This window comes from Chiloscyllium plagiosum, chromosome 10 (genome assembly GCF_004010195.1).
Source record: "Chiloscyllium plagiosum isolate BGI_BamShark_2017 chromosome 10, ASM401019v2, whole genome shotgun sequence".
Taxonomy (NCBI): Eukaryota; Metazoa; Chordata; class Chondrichthyes; order Orectolobiformes; family Hemiscylliidae; genus Chiloscyllium; species Chiloscyllium plagiosum.
Window position 1 is genome coordinate 17687297 of NC_057719.1, and position 6493 is coordinate 17693789.

Genomic DNA, 6493 nt, shown 5'->3' on the forward strand with positions numbered 1-6493 from the left:
TGGGGAACCTTATCGAACGCCTTGCTGAAATCCATATACACCACATCAACCGGTTTACTCTCATCTACCTGTTTGGTCACTTTGTCAAAAAACTCAATAAGATTCGTTAGGCATGACCTGCCCTTCACAAAACCGTGCTGACTGTCCCTGATCAGATTATTCTTTTCTAGATGGTCGTAAATGCTGTCTCCTATCACCTTTTCCAATACTTTACCAACAGTTGAAGTGAGACTCACTGGTCTGTAATTACTAGGGTTGTCTCTACTACCCTTTTTAAACAAGGGGACCACATTTGCTATCCTCCAGTCCTCAGGCACTATTCCTGTAGACAATGATGACTTGAAGATCAATGCCAAAGGCTTGGCAATCTCTTCCCTTGCTTCCCAGAGGATCCTAGGATAGATCCCATCCGGCCCAGGGGACTTGTCTATTTTCACACTCTGCAGTATTTCTAATACCTCTTCCTTGTGAACCTCAATCTCTTCTAGTCTAGAACCTTCACAAACTTGCATTCTCTCTCTCTTTCTCTCACTCACACATTGATGCGTCTTGTCATACACTCACTCTGCACACACACCCCCACCTCTCTCTGACACACCTCTCTCTGATACACACTCACAGGCCTGAACTTTGTCAAGACCTGCTCATCCTTGCTCCAATATTGTAACCGGAACTGTATGCCACTTACACTTTCTCTCTTTTCTCCTTTTCCATTGCAATTTTAATTAAAATTCAAAGTACCAGCAGCTTGCATGGAAAACATATTGAATTTAACAGCTGGGGAAGCTACTTATTGGTGAAATCTGCTGTCAGCTCCAAATACTGAATCTGTGGGTGGCCTATTAGAGTCTCCCGGTCAAACAGGGAGGCTCCGTATTGTGACTGTCCGACTTCCCTCACGTGAAACTTGAAAGCAGAAAGACGACTTTCGAACTTAATTTCACTTGTAAATATTTCACATTGCAGTCATTTCACTTCATTCTGGTGCGCATCATCATTATTTGTTAAGATTAGCTAAATCAGAGATCAAGGTATCTTCATAATTGGCATGCATTGATGGTTGCAGAGGATTTGGGGCATTTCCTTGAATAGGGATGAAACAATGTTTTGTTTCTGTGTTCACTCTTTATTGGACGCTGGCATTAATGTCCTGAGATGTACTTAACTGACCTCAGTGGGAGCCGCCTAAATTTTAGGATCAGCTGGCTCTTCCTTCTGAAGCACATTGTAAAACACATTGTCCAAAAGTAATCTCTGCTGAGGGAGAGAAAATGTTGAAGATGAATCTAAAACCCTGGAATAAATCTACCAGGCAACACCCTGAGATGGGCACACAGTTGGACAGTACTGACACTGTCCCTTAGGCCCCTCATTTAATGACCCACTAGGCCCTTCCCAATTCACTACACCATGGCCTCTCTCTCCATCTCTCTCCATCTCTCTCACTCTCTCTCTCTCCACCTCTCTCTCCCATATCAGTCCTCCATGGTGTCTCTCTCTCTCTCTCCCACTTAACTCCTCCATGCCTTCTCTCTCTCTCCCTCTGTCTGTCCGTCTGTCTCTCTCTCCCCCCTGCTGTCTCTTTGTCTCTCTCTCTCCCACTTCCCTGCTCCATGGTCCCTTTCTCTCCATCTCTCGCTCTGCCTTCCCCTAGATCACTCCTCCATGTCTCCATGCTACTGGCCCCACTCCACAAATTATCTTGAATTATTGACTTTATGTTAATGAGTATCATGGCATGCAAATGCGTAGCCCGAGATGCAGCATTGAGGCAAGAAGCTTCCTGTAAATGGATTGGAGATGTGTCATGAGGGTTCTCAGACATCGGATGCCAATGTCCGTGAACATGAGGTGTCTGTGGCTGGTGCCTATCTAGGGTGTGCAGAGATGTTGGTGCCCACTGAGCAACGTGGAGATGGTTTGAAGCAAGCAACAAGAGAATCGTAGGAACAGGAGTCAGCATTTTGGCCCCTGCTCCACCATTCAATGTGATCATGGCTCATCTATGGCCTAAATCCATATACATGCATTTGGCTCCGGTCCCTTAATACCCTGACTTAATTTGAAATTTGCCAGTCTTAAATTTCAAATTAACAACTGATTCAGCATCTACTGCCATTTGTGAAAAAGAATTCCAAACACTTACTACCCTATGTGTGTAGAAATGTTTCCGGATAGCTCTCCTGAACGGTCTGACCTTAATTCTCAGACTATGCCCCCTAGTTCTAGAATTCCCAACAAGCAGAAATAATTTATCTATATCAACCCTATTATTTCCTGTAAATATCTTGAAGACGTTGATTGGACCATCCCTTAACTTGCTAAATCCAAGAGAAAGCAGACTTAATTTGTCTAATCTCTCTTCATAACTTAACCCCTGAAGTCCAGATATCATTCTCGTAAGCCTACATTGCACTCTCTCCAAGGCCAATATGTTCTTCCTATGGCCCAAATCTGCTTACAGAACTCCAAGTAGGGTCTAACCAGGGTTTTGTATAACTGAAGCATAACTTCTGCATCCATCCATTCCTGTCCTCTTGATATAAAGACCAGCATTCTATTAGCTTTCTCAATTATTTTATGCTCCTGTTTGTGATATTTTTAAAGATTAGATTAGATTCCCTTCAGTGTGGAAGCAGGCCCTCCAGCCCAACTAGTCCACACCAACCTTCTGAAGAGTAACCCACCAAAGCCCATTTCCCTCTGACTAGTGCACCTAACACTATGGGCAATTTACCTGACCTGCACATATTTGTAAACCCATGCAGACACGGTGAGAATGTGTAAACTCCACACAGTCACCCAAGGCTGGAATCGAACCTGGGACCCTAGTGCTGTGGCAGCAGTGCTAACTACTGAGTCACCATGCCGCCAAGATCAATGCACCTGAACCCCCAAGTATTTTTAGACATCCTTTGTATTTAACTTCATATCATTTCAGAAGTACTCTGATCTATTATTATTTAGTCCAAAATAGATATCCTCGAACTTGCTTATGTTGAACTCCATGTGCCACAGTTTTGCCCATTCACTTAGTCTATCCATATCCCTTTCTAATATTATGCTATCATCTATACTGTTTATAATGCTGCCTAACTTTGTATCATCAGCATATTTGGATATATAACTTTCTATGCTATTATCCACATCATTAATAGACAATGTGAATAATTGAGGCTTTAATACAGATCCCTGTCAGACATCACTGGTCATATCCTGCCAATTGGAGCACTGATCCATTATCCCTACTTTCTGTCACCTGCCACTCAATCAATTCCCAGCCAAGTCAGTAATTTGCCTTCAATTTTCTGGGCTTCTACCTTAGTTTACAGTCTCCTATGTAGGACTTCATTAAATACTTCTGAAGGTCCATATAAACAATTTCCATGATTATCCCCTTATCCACAATCTTAGTCACCTCTTCTAAATATTCGAGGTTTGTCAGGAATGAGCTACCTGACATTAACCCATACTGGCTCTTCCTGATTAATTGAAAATTTTCAATGTTTTCAGTTACCTTATCCTTGGTTATAGACTCTAACAATTTCGCCACCACAGATATTACTCTGTTTTCCTCTTCCCCTTCCACTTAAAGTGACACATGACATCAATCAAGAGCTCACTAGAACCTCGCAAGAATTTTGTCACATCGCTTCAGAAAAGCATAAAAAGATGTGGCGAGATGATCTTGTTATCAAGATGGCTTTTACCAAGCATTTCACGAAAGCCCATGTTGCACTAACCTCTGTATGATTCCACCTTGCATCTCTGGCTCTTGTGGAATTCGTGAATACTACACTATCAAAAATGCACACTGATGGAAGTGACTCTCACAAAAGCTCACACACACTCTCCCATGTTCCACACATACATTTTGAGGTTTCCACACACTTTATCAAATTTGTAAAGTTAAAAATCACACAACACCAGGTTTAATTGGAAGCACACTAGCTTTCGGAGCGACGTTCCTTCATCAGACGATAGTGGAATGCTCAATCCTAACACACAGAATTATAGCAAAAATTTAGTGTGATGTAACTGAAATTATACATTGAAAAATTGATTGTCTGTTGAGTCTTTCATCTGTTTGAATGCCATGATAGTTTCACTTCTTTCTTGTGTAAATCACAAAACCTTTTTTTTAAAAGTTGCATTCTCAAGTTAGCTGTTAACAATGGGTGATAGCTAGACAATATGTTGATTTGCAGCACAGTCATGCACTCACACAGAGTATCTCTCTCTCACAATTATAGCCAATCACTGATGTAGAACCTGGAACCTGGAACTCACTGCATCCATTGAATTGATGACCACATTTTGGAGATCAACAGAAAAACAGAAATTCTTGGTGAAATTCAGCAGGTCCAACAGCATCTGTGGAAGAAAGCAGAGTTAACATTTTAAGTGCAGTGAGCTTTCATCAGTTCTGACCTGCTGAGTATTTACAGTTTCTCTGTTTACCTCATGTTCTCTTCACAGTTGACGATGTTAGCATTTTGCCATCATCATCAGTGCATACAGGCACTAACAGTGATGCAAGGATGTGACTACAGTCATCCATTGCTCATTAGATATAGGGATGGTGTTAGAGGATGGAGAATTGCAAATTTTACAGCCTTGTTCAGAACACGGTGTAAGATGAAAACCAGCAACAGTAGACCAGTCAGGTTTTGTCTTGGTGGGAAAACTTCTAGAACTGATAATCCAGCACAAAATTAATAGTCGCCTGAATAATTGTTGATTATTTCAGAAAAGCGTGCATGGATTTGTTGAAGGTAAGTTATCTTTGACGAACATGTTTTTTGATAAGTACGAGATAAGATTAACGACGGCAGTGAAGTCAATGTGGTTTATATGGATTTACAGAAGGCACTTGATAAAATGCCACATAATGAAATATCAGTGAAATTGAAGCCCATGGAATCAAATGGACTGCACATAGCTAGAAACATAATATAGTGTTCAATGGTTGCATTTCAGACTGGACAAAGAGGGATCAATATCAGCTCCAATGTTGTTTTTAATGTGCATCGATGAGGTAGACTTGGATGCACAGGCTGCAATTTAGTTTGCAAATGACGCAAACATAAATGCATTGTGAGAAGGCGAGCGATAGACTTCCAGAGGTCTTGGATGGATATTGGATGGGAGGACATGCCAGATACACTTCAATGTACAGAAGCGTGAGGCGATACATTTTTTTGGGAAGAATGAGGAGAGAAGATAAAAAATAAAACATACAATTCTAAAGGGTGTGCAGGAATATATGTGCACAATGATCAAAGGTGGTAGGAACATGGAAAAGTGATTACAGAAGTAGTAACCTAAGCTTTATGAATAGAAGCATTGAGTGTCTCTAAACCTTAATAAAACACCAGTTTACCTTTCATTGGAGTATTGTATTTAATTACATGCATGCACAAGGATGTGAAGGCTTTAGAAAAGGTGAAGAAAATATTTCAAGATTGATCCCAGCAATGGCAAACTTTAGTTGTGAAGATGGATTATTGAAGCATTTCTCCTTTGAGGGTGAAGGTTAGGAAGAGATTTCATGGAAATGTTCAAAGTCACTCAGAGAGGTCTCAATAGAGCAGGTGGAAGGAAACTGTTCCTACTGGCACATGGTTTGAACCAGAGGACACAAATTTAAAGTGATTGGCAAAAACAACCAAAGACAACATGGGTGATAGTTACACCCTGTTCTTCAGGCGAAGGGTCACTAGATCCAAAACATTAACTCTGTTTTCTCTGTTGCTAGACCTGCTGAGTTTTCCAGCAGTTTCTGTTTCTGTATCCAATTTCTGCAGTTGTTTTATGGGGTGAAAGTATTTGGCAGTGTGTAGTGATGAAATACTTCAAAGGTTGCTGGAGGCAGCCATTCCACTGTGATGTTGAGAGTGAAGTTACTGTAGTGCCTGAAGAGAAACAAAAAACTTGTAGGTCTCCTGGGTAAGTGCCAGTGAGTGGCTGCATTGCTCTTACAAAAGCCCCAAATGGACTTAGCAAACCGAATGATCTCTTTCTGCACTATAGCCATTCTCTGATTCTCTCATTCATTCAGATGTTAATAAGGGACCATATAAGGACCAGGTCAGCCAATGGAAATTTCTAATTGTATTTGAAAAACTAGCATCGTTCCTTACATTCAATTATACTACAGCAAGTACAAATGAAGTGGTCGCATAGTGATTATGTCACTGCTCGTAAAACCCAGATAATATTCTGGTGTTATGGGTTCAAATCCCACCATGTTAGACAGTAAAACTTGAATTCAACAGGGAAAGAAAATCTAGAATAAACAGCTAACACAATAGCAGCTATGGCCACAGAAAGCAATCTAGATTATCAATGTCTTTAAAAAAGGAAATCTGCTGTCCTTATCCATTCTAGTTTACATATAACTCCAGGCCTAGCCTCTTAGCTGTCCTCTGGGGGCAAGAAATATTGGCCTAGCCCTGTGTCACCTGCATTCCATGAATGTTTTATGTTTAAA